General features: G+C 50.5%; 1 long non-coding RNA gene across 1 annotated transcript in view; it reads right to left on the reverse strand.

The window, feature by feature from the left end:
* LOC146859734 (uncharacterized) overlaps positions 1 to 13448 on the reverse strand; it is a 212771-nt gene extending 199323 nt beyond the window's left edge. The window contains exon 1 of the long non-coding RNA XR_014979048.1: positions 13261 to 13448. This is a non-coding gene — a long non-coding RNA (uncharacterized LOC146859734). The remainder of the gene's footprint in view (positions 1 to 13260) is intronic.
* Positions 13449 to 15275: the final 1827 nt, after the last annotated feature.

A 15275-nucleotide genomic window follows, 5' to 3' on the forward strand; every position in this document is an offset into this window, starting at 1 on the left:
GGGTGACGTTTGGGAGGCGCTACGAGGATAATTGTTTTCAAATGTTTCTATGTGTGCAGCACACAGAGAAAGTGGAAATACCCTGGATTGATAGGGTTTGTGCAGGTAGGTGTCTCTTCCTGCACAACATCAATCAACTCCGCAACACTGTCACCCTTGCACCATGACGCAAGGGAGCTTGCGTTGGTGCCTGGCAGCCATAGTGTCTCAAAGTAGGGGAAAAATACAGAAGAGATTATTTATTTGCCCCCTTCAACAGTTCAATGTCGCTGGTGCATAATTTCTTGACGTATTTTCAGTGTGAACTTAGCACCATGTTACACCTTATTTGCAAAGTGACGCATGTAGGTATATGCATACAACTCACCCGTGAGGGTCTCAAGGCGCTGGGGGGAGGAGCTGCTACTGCTCAAACAGCCAGGTCTTGAGGAGTCCTCTGTAGGCCAGTAGGTCCTGGGTCTGTCATAGGCGTATGGGGAGGGTGTTCCAGGTTTTTGCGGTGAGGTGAGAGAATGATCAGCTGCCGGTGGTCGCTCGATGGATGTGGGGGACGGTGACGAGGGCGAGGTCAGCGGAGCGAATCTGGTGGTTCAGGGTGTAGAAGGTGAGTCGTTCGTTGAGGTACACTGGTCTGATGCTGTGGAGCACTTTGTGGGCATGGGTAAGGAGCTTGAAGGTGATCCTTTTGTTGACGGGAGCCAGTGTAGGTCTTTTAAGTGGGCTGTGATGTGGCTGTGGCGAGGGATGTTGAGGATGAGGGGTGCTGAGGCATCTTGTATGCGTTGTAGACATTTCTGGAGTTTGGCTGATGTTCCTGCTTAGAGAGAGTTGCCGTAGTCCAGTCTGCTTCTGATGAGGGCCTGGGCGACTGTCCTTCTGGTGCCAGTGCATAAGTGTGACGCAGTGTCATAGGGATAGGGAGGCCCCATGCATTGCTGGAGTTGCATCATACTTTCGACACAACTGCAGCAATGCGTGACTTAGGGCTTACAGATAGGTCAGGTTTCCAGCCGTATCTGTCATAGATTCCGACATGGAGCGTCTTATAGTAAATACAGGGAGATGAAGGACAGAATGCTGAACTTTTCAGACACTCACCCCCAGTTATAGATCTGGGTTTAATCCATCATCATTCATTAGCTCACTTCGCCACCCCAGTTCAGACACAGCTATATGCAAATCAGTCAAACAACCAGAAGGCAGCAATGCAGACTGGAGGTGGGAGTCCAGTGTCACGGGAGGAGCTGGATGAGATGGAGGACATGGTGTCCACAGTCATCAGTGGGGAGACGGTGGCAGGAGTTGGGGGACTGGACACTGCTCAACATGACCTGACACAACAGCAACAGGGTGAGTAATGACCAGGGACTGGGGGGACGGCGGGAGATGGGCACAATGGCACACATGCACAATTAAGTATAGCACACTGCACACCCACTATGACTCTTGAGCATGTCCCTCATCCCCTTGGCACACCGCAGCACACCTAGGCACAGCAAATAGGCCCCCGTCGACTATGTGCCCAGAGGGGGCCCGTCCCACACACCACCAATCTCACAACCGACCCATGCACATAAGTCAAACCTAGCAATGCGGCGTGTCTGTGAGCAACACTGACAAAGCAAGTGACACTGCCTGACGAATAGCATTGCTGCAGTCAATATACCATGAAATGCTGTATGCAACAAAACTGAGGTGGCTGAGTGTGGACCACATCTGTAAAGGAGCAGGTCACACCCTGACACATCCACGTGCACAAACAACCCCTGACGTCAACAACAGAGCTGCAGACAAACTATGCCCCAGACCCCCAACTCCCACCAAAACACCAATGTACCCAAGTATGCCACATCTCAGCACTGGAGAAGCACCGAAGGCACACCGCATGAAAGGGATAAGAGCAGAAAAATCAGAGCTGCAGGGGCGACTCTCCCAAAATGCCGCACACACACATAATATGCAGAGCACATCAACATTGACAACAATGTGGTACAAACCGCAACACGTCCAAAACAGAACAGGGGACACAATTGGGGCCACTTGTATGTAAATACTGGCCAATCACATTTGGCATAGCAGGGAAATGTGAGTTGATAATGTACAAGTACAAACACACATACGTGATGTTGTCGAAATGTCCATTGTCCCGCATCAAATAGGCAGCTCCTCCCAAACAGTCACAATGTACATTTTCATGCAGTCTGTATGTAAACATGTACAATGTGTCAACATACATGGGAACACAATGTTAAACAGCATCTTCACTTCACATTGCAGGTGGAAAACCAACTCCTCCTGCTGAGCAGACCGAACCTCTCTTCTCTGATGACGAAGAGAACCTCCACAACTTCTATACCGATTCCCTCCAAGAGTTCATCAACAGCTACGTCAACTCACCTCCAGGAGCAGGGCAGCCCAGCTGCTTTTCTGAGACCCCACCCTCTGCACCGACCAGGACCCCCAAGAACAACACATGGCCTTCCAACACCGTGTGTTGGGGTGCCAGGAGAAGTTGGCTGAACAGGTACGGGTGGGGTTCGACCGCATGGCAGCCAAACTAGATGACATACGTGGGTGTCTAAGTCCCATCAGGGACCACTCACAGTCCCTAACGGACACCCACAGTCCGCGCCATGCTCTCTAACGATCCATGGCTGACATCGCTGGAGTCATGACTCTGAGACAAGAAAAACATCTGGTCAGAGTGGCTCCAGCGGTGTCACCCGGGAGTTGGGACACATGCGGGGGATCATGGAGAACATGGAGCGGACGCAGGCGGAATGAGCGGCTGCCACGGCTGCACACCAGCGAGAGGTATCTGGGTTCTTCAATGCCCTGAAGACCCTCCTCATGGCATTGCTGCCACAAGGCCTAGCGCGGATGGATGCTGCTGCTACCACTCCATCTACAACTCCGCCCCCTGAAGTGTCAGTGTCACACAGTGCGGCAGACATTCCAACTCCTGCCCCTGAGGTGTCACTGCCACACAGTGCTGGGGACATACCACCACCACCCACATGTGAGGCACATGGGACATCAGAGGACGAAGATGCGGATGAATCTTCCTTGGTGGTAAGAAGGAAGCCGTAGCATTCATCTCCACCATATGGCCTGTTTCTGCTTGGTTCTGCCCTCTGCATCATAACATTCCACTGTCCCCCGATGCACTCTGCGACACTCAGCTTGGACCTCAACATGCACTGCCATATTCTGTTTCGTTACCAATGACACAGCAATCAGACTGCAGACTGGACTCTTCCTCTTCCGATGAACTTGTCATTCCTTAAAGGGGACTCTGGCTGACACTCTACGCGCCAACAATGTAAAGTGGGGTTTGCATGGCCCTCTACTGCTCTAGCTACAACACTCCACTGAATGCACATTAAACATTCATTTTCACAAAGATGTGTCATGTCTATGATCATTTAAGTGTGTAAGTATGGATGGATGTAGCGTCGGTGAGTCCCCCTTACATCCATGTTGCTCATGTTGTGGGATTTGAGTCACAGGGTGCAACATTTCCAATTGCGGTCCGGGTGGCGCCGGCACTACAACAGAGACACACGCATCAGTCACTTCCTTGTCCAGGCCAGGACGGGACCACACCCAGTGCCCCGGGGGTCATTGTTCACACCCCTACGCTGGACTGGCATATGCCAGACCAGCCCACTCTGCTCACGCTCACAGGGGGGGGACATAATGCTTCATGTCCCAGGTCTTCCCTGTAGTGATGTGCTGATCACAGGTCTAGTTGTCAGCATGCCACAGACGCTCCCTCACAGCTGGTACACACCCACGCCACACCCATCCAGCACACGCATCACAGGACATGTGACCCTGCCAATAAAAAGGGCCGGTCGCATGTGCTGGACACTATTTCCACTCTCTATCTGGGTGTATACATGTGGTTATTTTTAATTGCATGAGGGCCTAGGACACTACCGCATCACATTACCAACTGCCGGAAGTGACATTATGGCGTCCGCATCACGAGACTCAATCTTAAAGGCCCTTTAACTTTCGTTGCACAGACTTGGTGGCACAGAATACACTGCGGCCGGCACAGGCCTACCGCCACGGGAGGGTGACTTTCCGTGCACTGAAGTAGGGGCACCTTAAGTGCTGAGTGGGTGTGCAGCCTGCGATGATGTGCAATCCTGGCGGTCCAGACTGGTAAGGATTTGTGTGTGCCCTGCTGGACCGCACTGTAGGCCTGAGCCAGTGGCCTGCGCTTGCCAACTGCCACGTGGCATGGCCTTGCGATTCACAGAGTTAGTGGCACCTATAGGGCTGAGCAGGTGTGCAGCCTGCCATGATGCTGTGTGCACTGATATGTTCTCTGCCATTGCAAAATCAAGACCCAGAATCACGTGTGTGACCTTGTGGCCCGCGGTGCGGGACTGCATGATGTGGAGGCTGCCAGGGTCGCGGGCCCCAGGCTTGGGGCTGTCACCGGCATGTGGTGGGCCCTCTTGGAGACATACAACTGTGGTGAAAGGTGAGCGTGAGGCCTGTGTGAGCATGGGCGGGCAATCACCGCTGGGCGTCGGGAGGGGCTGGGGTGCAGCAGCCTGTGTGCGCAGGGGCGGGCAAGCGATAATGGCGTGTGCAATTATGTGAACTCTGCCATTCATGAATCTGGACTCTGTTTCAGGTACGGGACCTGGTGGACTGCAGTGTATACCGGCACGTGGTTGGAGACACACAGGTGGCAGCAGGTGAGCAGTGAGGCCTGGGTCCACAGTGTCGGCACTCTCTCCCTCTCTTCCTTTCACTCACTCTCTCTCTCTCTCCCTTTCTTTCTCTATCTCTTTCTCCCTTTCCCTCTCTCTCTCTTTTGCTAGCTTCTTCTCCCTTTCTTTCTCTCTCTCCTTCTCTCTCCTCACCCTCTCTTACTTTCACTTACTCTTTCTCTCCCTTTCTTTCTCTATCTCTTTCTCCCTTTCTCTCTCTCTCTCTTTCTCTCTTTTCTTCTCCATTTCTTTCTCTCTCTCTTTCTCTCTCCCTCTCTTCCTTTTACTCACTCTATCTCTCCCTTTTTTATTTATCTCTTTCTCCCCTTCTCTCTCTCTCTCTTTCACTCTCTCTTTCTCCCTTTCTTTCTTTCTTTCTCTCTCTCTCTCTCTCTCTCTCTCGCTCTCTGTCCTTTGATGGGTGCATGACACACCTTCTTATCATGGATTTTGTCTTGTAGGCTGTAACTTACAGATTGTCCAGAGAAGACCTGCCATGACTCTTCCAAATATTTGTTTTGTGTTTAATTTTAATAAAATGATTTGTTTGGCAATAAAAAGTTGAATGAATGGTTCTCCCTTTTCTGACCACACATGAATGTTGTTTGTTGTCATTGTGCAACATCATGCGAATTGTTTTGTTCATGATTAATTGAGGTTGATGTGGTATATCTTTGTCAGGGGGGGTGCCCGGGGTAGGGCCCGGGGCGGGGGGTCCTTTGGTTGGTGGGGGTGGGTGTTGTGGCCCTCTTGGGTGTTCGAGCTGCATGATCAGTGGCTCCATGGCATCTGTTGTTCTTCAGGTGTGGCTCTGGACTGGGCTCCAATTAATGGTGCTGGTTGTCGTCCGACTTTACACCAGGTCAGAACAGGTGTTAAATCCCTGCTGCTAACACACCTTATCGCTTGTTTTGTGATCTTATCGACGATCTGGCTGGGCGTTGAGAATGTTGCGAAGTGGTGTTGTCGCGGGTTTTTGCTTGGGAACGCCTAGTCTGCACCTCATTAGCGTTAGTAGCCGGTGTCACCTATGGCAATGTTTTCTGCGGCTGCTATTGCAGGAAAACTGGTGATATCGGCTGTTAGCACAGATTTGTGAATGGGGCGATGACTTTATCGCCACTTTGGCTGTGATAAAGTGCCGATAACTCGGTGATAAGTCCTTGAGAATATGCCCCAAAATGTTTCGTTTTTCTAATGGTTGAGAAGGCAATCTGTTAGCTTCTATAGAATAACTTTTACTTTTGAATGAATTGGAATACAATTGACAGCATCTATAGCTTCATACAGCAAAGCTCTGCAAGCACTGCTGAGGTGCGCTAAAATAAAACAGGTTTAAGATATGTCTCATCCAGGAGCTAAGACCATGGTGAAGAGACAGTGGAATGGGAATTTTTATTTTCTTTTGTTAACTTTTTTTTTCATTTTACAAGGAAACCCACTCAAGTAGCAAAAGGCAAAACAGTTGCCCTCGCCATCATGAGAAAATGAAACTTACAGTTGAAATATTTCTTTTAGCATACAGTACATGGTAACTGTATTTATGTACACATTCGTATAACCAACTTCCCCACTGAGGATGGCTGATCAGGTCATAACATCAGGGTTCCCTTTCTCTTGACCTCCATCCCCACCAAACCTGGCCCAGTAAGTGTAGGTGCCCTCCATTGCCAGCCAGATGGACGTTGTTCTGAAGTTTATACAGAAGTCAGGCCTTCTCCCCCAAGAGCACACACACCTCCCATCCTATCAAGGGGTCTGGGCTTCTTCATCCAGACGCTACATTCAGCGTCTCCGCCACCACACTCAACATTCTCTCCCATTCCCGACAATAAACCTCTAGCTTTTTATCCGTGAGGACCTCCCTCATATGCCACAATTCCACCCAGGCCCAGTCAGTCAGGTCCCTGGACCATGCAATTGTCGTGGGTACAAGGGCAGACATCCACTGGCTGGCGACTCTGCGTTTGGCCAACAGAAGTCCTAACAGTGCAAATATATAGAGTATCTTCTCACCCTTTAAAAAAAAGTTTTAATCAATTCTGCTTCCGATTTCAGTTCTGGTAGATCCACCTACCACCCATCTTGTGCCAGGAAGGGGACCTGTGGTCTTTGAGGGGTCAGTATTAGATACAGAGTGTCTGGATGATCCCATGTATAATAATATGCCCAGGGTATAATTTGTCTTAAGGGATCGTTGGGAAGTTGGGCCACACTGTTCATGCCACCCAGGTCAGTGCAGGAAACTGTAGAAACTGTCCTGGGCCTACCCTGAATTTCTTGCACGCCTCATCAAGGGTAGTGCAGCTGTCAGCATACTGGAGGTCAACAAGCATCTCATAGCCCCCTTCCTCCACCCTTCCAGGGGCTTCTTGTGACCAAGCTTTACAAACGGGTGTAGCCACCACATCAGTAGGCTTTTGGAGAATGGTGTTGAGCATATAACTCTACTGGTGATGCCATCCCATGCCCAGATTATCTACCAAACTATGAAGGTGTGTGTCATGGTACCCAATGCCCGGGACCCCCCCTAGGAGGCGTTAATTCCCCGTTATCCACATATTTGCACCATTGAGCCCCATTCTGCAGCTGTGATGACAGATACTATAACTTTAAAGTCTGGTAACCCAAACACCCAGCCACAAAGGCTCCAGTTTAAGGATTTTCAGTCCTCCCCTGCTTCCCTTGCCCACCCAAATTAGTGCCACCAGCAAACTGTCTGAAACCTCAACGTGCTTCGAGGTATCAAGCATTGTGAATTCTGAAATATTTATAAGCACCTCAGGAACTGTATCATCTTTGCAAAAAAAATTCTACTCGTCACTGATAGCTATATGCCAGAATTTACAGAAGCTCGCAGGCCAGTTAGTACACTTCCCGTGCTGAGAAAAAATTACTTCTCTGATGTGTGTGCCACCTTATTGGAAGGTGGCTTATTAGTAGGGGTAAGTATGAACCTACCACTAGCAATAAGGCCAACAACACAATATAAAGGCCCAGCCAAGGTCTCAATAAATGATTCCCTTGCTCAAACCTTGGTAGCTGGCAACGAGCAGGCTGGCTTAACTTAGGAGACAGGTGTGCAAAGCATATAAAAACACCAATTCATTAAATAAGTAAGACACAACACACAATAAAAATCCACCACCAATGTATAACAATAGGAAATATGTTTATATTTAAAATGACATAAAAATGACAAATTCCAATGGAGTGAATCGGATGTCTGAATTTTTAAAGAATAAACACCTTCCAGTGCTTAAATACCAATAGCATCATGTTGGGTCATCTGGTCGCACTTGACTGGGATAAAGTTAAAGTTTGAGGCCAACCGCAATGGAGCCCTGGTCAAATACACTAAGCAGGATGCCTCGTCAAAATGTTACCTTTGCACTTAGAAATAGAAACCTTTCTGGAGGGTTTTCTCTCAACATCGACTGGGCCTCTCCAGCAGGCCGGATTCACAGCTGCTTCATTGACTTGGTTCAGCTAGAGCCCCCGGTCAACTTCTGGAAGTCTTGAGCTCTGGAGCGTTCAGCGGGACGAAACTGAAATTTAGGCTGTGTCACAGTGCGAGGTAGTCGGCTTGACTCAAGACGTCAGCTCAGTCGCCTCAGGGTGCTTTTTCAAACAAGTACTCTAAACTTCCCGAAGTTCCTTTTGGGGGCTCAAAGTGTCTACAAACAAAATCCTAGTTTCCAGAGTCTCTGAGCTGCTCCTCGGACGTTGGGACTACAGTTCCCACATTGCACCTGGCCAAAACCTTGAAAGTCCAGGTTAAGGCAGTCAGCTGGGTTCTTCTTGCTGGAGATGATGCAAGTAAAGCTTTTTTAACCTGTTGCTTTAAGGGAGTCCACTGCTTCTCATTTTAAAGCAACGCAAAAACCTTAGTGCTGTAGTTCCTTAGTGTGCTGTAGGCACAGTCATTCAGAGTGCAGTCCTATTGGTGCAGGCCAGGGTTTCAGCAGGGCAGTGCTTTTCTTGTAGGCTGTTTCAGGCAGCAGATCTGAATTGCTATGCAGCTCTCACATATTTAGCCAATGTGCTGGGGCGACATGTAGGGGGACACCCCTTTCCAATGTGGTGCAGTGTGCCACCCAAAAGCATGACAAAGTGTGGCATATTGTGGCCCAACAAAGCACTGTTGTTGAAAATTCAAGGTGTAGAATGTCTCTCCATGGTTGTAAGACCTGGCTAAGCCAATCTATTGGTGTGGCACATTTCCCTTAACACTCCCCATCCAAACCTCCTGCAGATTCCATTCCTGGGCCTCCCACCTGGCTGTGGGGTACAGGAGGAGGGGTTAGACTTTTACTGGCATTCCATACTGCCCTGCTGTCTTTGAAGTCCAGTTTGATTACCCAGCCACCTTTCGGGCCTATTCGCTGCAGATTTTCTGTTATAGGGGTGAGGGTACAAGATGGAATCATTTCCAGTGTGTTAGAAATGGGGTAGCGTGGTGCGGAGCGGGTAGGCCAAACTCGGAGGCATTGTGTAAAGCATCTGCGCAGCACACTCACAGGCGACACACCAGGCACACTACAAAAGAGACTCCACACCAGGTTAGGTGAAACACAGCATATGTATTATGCAGAACATGTTATCAGGCAATCACAGTTATAAAAGCACTGTGCCAACTGACACCAGGTAGCAATATGCAAGGGGACTATTTACACGGCAGGGCCAATCGGGCCGCCGCCAGAGCCATCACAAGTACAATTAACGGAAGTCAAGTCCATCAGCGACCCAGGTGGTTCCCTCTGTCAACACTCCTTGGACCAACTAAGCCACCCTACTGGTACTCTCTATTCGGTTGCAGCCAGGACCGGCCCCTAGGCCATCCAGATGTCTCTGGCCCTTGCTGTCTCACAGAGCGGGGGGCAGTTGCCCCAAGCCCGTAGTACTCGTTGGCCACTCTCCTTCTCCTCCGTGCAGTTCCAAACTGCCACTGGTCCTCCCACCTGGGGTCCGCACCCTCAGGCTGACCAGCGGTCTGGGGCGAGGCTCTCCTCTCCCTACCTCTCATTCTGGGGTTCTTCACTCTCCTCCTATGCGGGGCACCCTCAGACCACCACTCTCTCAATCGTCCGGGGCTGTGAACCTGCAACTGATCCACCAACCCAGGGTCTAAACCCTTAGTTTGCACCGGTGCCAGAGGTGTGTCCTCCCTCCCTCTGCACCCCCTCCCAGAGTTCTGCACTCTCCCAACTGGAGTAGTACCCCTAGAAGACAACTCCGGGGGGACACTGCTTACAGACATCCCTCTCGCCAGGTCAGGCAATACCTGAACCGGGTCTCCCAACCCCGGATCGAAGCCCTGTGGTTGAGCCGGTGCCAGAGGTGTGTCCTTCCTCCCTCTGCACCCCCTTCCAGAGTTCTGCACTCTCCCACCGTGAGAAGTACCCCTGGAAGTCAAACTGGTAGGGACACTGCTTACAGACTTCCCTCCCGCCAGGTCAGGCAGTACCTGTCCCTGGCACCCCAGCCCAGGATCTAAACCCGGTGACTGAGCAGACCCCAGAACCCCTGGAGCTCTGATTACAGATGCCCCTGGTTCGCCTAACACTAGGGGCTCCCCTTCAATGGACGTCCTATCAGGACAGCCTAGGCTCCCTACCTGGGGCTACCTTATGGAACTCTCCAGGCCCTGAGACTGCGGTTGGGGCACCTCAGGACACCTCCTAGACTCTCTCCTTCTTGTAGATAGGACGTGAGGCCCTACAACCCTCCCACTACACTGGGACCTAGCTGGGCTATTTTGCATCTCTCCCACCTTGCTGGGTTGGAAGATCCCTGAGCCGCTCCCTTCAGAATCGCTCCCCAATGCTTCCTCAGACTCTCTAGCGCTCACCCAAAGGTCTGCCTCCCGTGCAAGCTCCCTGGAATCGGAGAGCCCATTGTCAAACAGGTGGTGGCGCAACCTTGGGAAACAATTTCTGAGCATGTGCTCCCTGATAATTACATGGAACAGCCCTTCCCAATCGTTCACCGTGCTACCCATCATCCAATCCTCCAGTGCAGTCTAACATACATCCACAAACCCCTCCCAGGACTGGTGAGACAGTTTTCTACTGCCCCTAAATGTCAACCTGTACCCCTCTTCCAGGGAATCAGGCACCCTCTGCTGAGATCTGGGAGTGGGACTTCCTACACTGGATTTACTCTTGTTGCCACAACTGGATCCCACCCTCACTGGTGAATCCAGACCACAGAAATCACTCTCAGGGGACAGCCTACCCTCCTGAGCTAGCCTCTCCCTGGTGAAGGCCCTTTCAGCCTGAGCCATCCTTTCCTGCGATAGGACCTTTTCGGTCTCTAACCTTTTTTCTTCAACCCTCAGCTGCGCTATCTTCTTGGCGTGCTCTAACTGGAGCTTCTCCAAAGCCAGCTGATGCTCCCTTTCTTCCCTCCTATCTACCCACTCTTCTGGGGACAAGAAAAGGGATGGGGCAGTGCCCCGGGGCTGGACCCAGCACGTGACTCCCTGTCCATGGTGTACTCATTAGCTACTGGCGTCTCCGCCCTGTCATCTTCTTCCTCCTCCTCCTCCTCAGAGTCACCCCCCTCCAGGTTTATGGACTGGGAACCCTCGCTCTCAGAGTCCTCCTTACGCCTGGGATCCTCCTCAGGGTCACCTCCTAATCCACCACTCATATGCGGAGGGGTAATCTGGAAGGTCCCCACAGAGCTCTAAGTGTTCTCCCCTTGTAAATACTTCGAAGAGGAACAATTTTCTGCGGAAGCTACCTTCTATTGGTATCCCCCTCTCTCTGCAGAAATCCATCACTTCCTCCTCAGTGTACTCCCAAAGTTCGTCCTCATCATAGACCAACCACATCTTGGCAAGATACACAGGCACAGTAACCAGGGGAACACAATTCAAAAATGACACTTTTAGGAGGAAACACAATCAGAACAAATAATCCCCAACTCTGTGATTACTCTAAATGCACCGTTTGTAGTGCAACCAGTTGTCGCTGTGTAACTGTGCAAACACAAGTCCGATCCCACCACTGCCACCAATGTTAGAAATGGGGTAGCGTGGTGCAGAGTGGGTAGGCCAAACTCGGAGGCATTGTGTAAAGCATCTGCGCAGCACACTCACAGGCGACACACCAGGCACACTACAAAAGAGACTCCACACCAGGTTAGGTGAAAAACAGCATACGTATTATGCAGAACACATTATCAGGCAATCACAGTTGTAAAAGCACTGTGCCAACTGACACCAGGTAGCAATATACAAGGGGTCTATTTACACGGCAGGGCCAATCGGGCCGCTGCCAGAGCCATCACAAGTACAATGAACGGAAGTCTAGTCCATCAGCAATAATAAAGGTAATCAGTCAATACCTACTGGTGGAATAAGGAACTTAGCCGTGTTTCACGATGGGCATAAACCTAAAGCATATACTACATTCGCACTAGGAGTAAACATGTGGCCATAGAGGCAACATCATTGGGGGGAAGGCATCACCTTATTAACATTGAGGGAACAGCCTTAGCATGCAGCATCTATGTAGCATGAACACATTAGGCCTGAAAGCATCAGGCTTAAGTATAAAACCCACCCTGTAGACATCATCATGAGGCCGGAAACACAGTGTGCATCAAAAAAAGGGCATAAACCTCCTTAACAGTGTAAGGGCCTCATTAGTGGCATAAACAAAACCCCCTGCAGAACGTTGGACAAAAACCTATGCATTAGGCATGAACTGAAAAATCATGAGCAACGCACCAGGCGTGACATTAGGTATACACGTGTGGGCTCAAAGGCATATTATGCACCAAAACCATCAGCATGGGGCATAACTCATAAGGCGTTTCCATAGGCATCCACATCTTTGCATAAACAACATTAGCAGTGGCCACAACCTCATTAACATAAGGGCATTAGGTCAGGCATGAGCATTAACATGAGGCATACAACCAACAGCATAAATCAAAGTATGAGCACACCTTAGGCATATAACATATTATGCATGACATTAGGCATAATCATCACCTTAGGCACAACCATATTCAGGTGGGGCACAAACCATGAATCTAAATCACCATGGGCCTAAACATGTGAGCCTAGGGGCATTATCCTGGGGCATAATATGGGCATGAGCATAAAACCTAATCAGTAGTGCACACATAGTCACACCTGAAATAACTGCCAGCTACGTTGCAGCTGCCCGCTCCTGCAGTGCAGCTGTGACCAATGTGAGCCCCTCTTCTTGGACTTTGAAAAGTAAGTGGTGCCCACCAAGGTAAAAGTATCTTTGGCGTCACTGTCTGCACGGGAGCCCCACTCCGGGACTCTAGAATTCCAAAATGCCCCCGTGGTGCAGCTGAGGAAGGAAACAAGTACTGGGCACGTTGGAGCCCCCTCCTCTGTGGCTCAGAAATGCAAACGGCCCCCTAGATGCAGCTGCCGCTTCGGCGATGCAGCTGAAAACGAAAATGAGCACTGGTACCAGGGCGGGCACTGGCAATGTGCCCCGATGCCCCGCCACCACTCGTCCCCAAAGGCCCCACTCACCAGGCTCTCGGGGCAGGCTCCGGACGTCTCCGTGGGCCCACTGGCACCTATGGTGCGCGCAGGGTTCTCCCAGCACACGGGAGCCCTGCTTCAGGAGGCGCCGACTCCGGGACTCCTCCTCGACTGCTCCCGTCTCCTCCTGCAGGCTCAGAACATGCAGGGTTCTCTCAGCGCATGAGAGTCCTGCCACCAGCAGTGCTTCGCCAGACTTAACTCGGGCACCGTCCTGGGATCCAGGACTTCAACGCAGATCCCGCTTCCTCTCGGGGCTCTCCTCTGCTCACGGGGAGCCCCCACCCACTTCCGTCCGGCTCGGGCGAGGTCCCGTCTCCTCCCGGATCACCGCGGGCAGCGCGGTGGCTCTTCTCTTGTTGTTGGCCAAGGGCTGCGGCGGTAATTTGCGGTGATTTTAGAGTGCAGGGTGGGCTCCCATTAGTTTTGGCATGAAGACCGCAGGGTGGGCACCCGCGGTTTTTAATAAGTCCCCCGTTGCACAGTAGGCACTCGCTCGGGGATCCCAAAAGGCAGGAAAGCGTGGCAGAAACGCGGGATAGGCTCCTGCCGTACTTTTAAGTTAAACCGCTCTCCCTGGCAGCACACACTGCAGGACCCACACACCTTCTTCTGGGCAGTACACAGAGAGCGCTTTCCTTGTGCAGGAATAAGGTTGTAGTGCTAAATCCCACAAAAATAAAGTGGCAGCACTCCTCTTCCCTTAGCACTTTACAGGTAGCACTCACGAGGCACTAGACATCCAACGGGGCACAGTCACTGCTGGAATAAAGTTGGGGCGCTCCCAAGGTGCTAGGTCCCACAAAGCAAGGTAGTGCCCACGCTCCTCACCTCCTTGGAACACAGGCCAACAAAGTGGAGCGCTCACGAGGCGCTAGGGCAGGAGAGCGTGAAACGTGAAAATAAACCTCTGCACACCATTGCGCAGCATTCAATCACGTACATACAGCAAAAAGGGTAGGGGGAAAGGCGAAAAAGTTTGGGATGACCCTGCAAGCATGGCCTTCAGTGGGGTTGTTGAGGCTCAATATATTGTCCAGACAGTGATTTTTGCAAAGGGCTCTCATTAGTTTATGAGTTTTGTTGGGTCTGTAGTTTCACGAAGAACTTCTGCCTAGCAACATGTCCCATGGTACGTAAAGCAAGAACTAATCCAGAGTTATCTGGAAGTTTGCATATTGTTTTATTTAAGGTTATCCAGGATTGAGGGTCATCAGCCATCAGTGCATAAATGTTGATAATGTAGAAAGTTGTGAAGTTTTTTTCACCTACGTGATAAGCCACCTTCCTTCAGTGTCATGGTGGTTGTCTAGAAATGTGAGTCCAGGTTTTTTCGTTATAAGGGTCATAACCCGATTCTTTTTTTTTTTTAGGAGGGCAGGGGAAAAGGAGGAGACATGTGTCCAATTGAGATGCAATTGTTAGACTTGGGGCTCTCTAGTTGGCACAGCTATGCACTTGTGACAAATAGGGACCCTCTCCTCTAGTCAGGGTAAGGGGGTACACTCCTAAAATAACCCCTGCTCACCCCCTTGGTAGCTTGGCATGAGCAGACAGGCTTATCTCAGAGGCAGTGTGTAAAGCATTTGTGAACACATACAGTAACCAAGTGACACACTACAGATGGACACCACACAGGTTTTATATGAAAAATAGACCATTAAATAACAAAAATACACAATACTGTTACTTTAGAGGGTAGAATTTTGCTTAGTTCTCTTTAGTTCTTAAATGCAACACTTTAAGTCACTGTACCTGTTAGATGCGACACGCAGGGCAACAAAAGTGTTGCAACGATGTTGATGCGATGAAGTTTTTGGTGCAAAGAAATAAAGACGTGAAAATCTTCCAGATGCGGCACGCTTCTCCGATGTTGCGAGAAGACTCGACTCGATGCTTCAGCTGCAGCGGCGACACACTTTACGTGATGCGACAACAGCGGCCTTGGCAGTGACACTCTTCTCCGACGTTTGCGAGATGCTTCTGCTCGATGCGATGTTGCA

Source organism: Triturus cristatus, chromosome 3_1 (genome assembly GCF_964204655.1).
Source record: "Triturus cristatus chromosome 3_1, aTriCri1.1, whole genome shotgun sequence".
Lineage (NCBI taxonomy): Eukaryota > Metazoa > Chordata > Amphibia > Caudata > Salamandridae > Triturus > Triturus cristatus.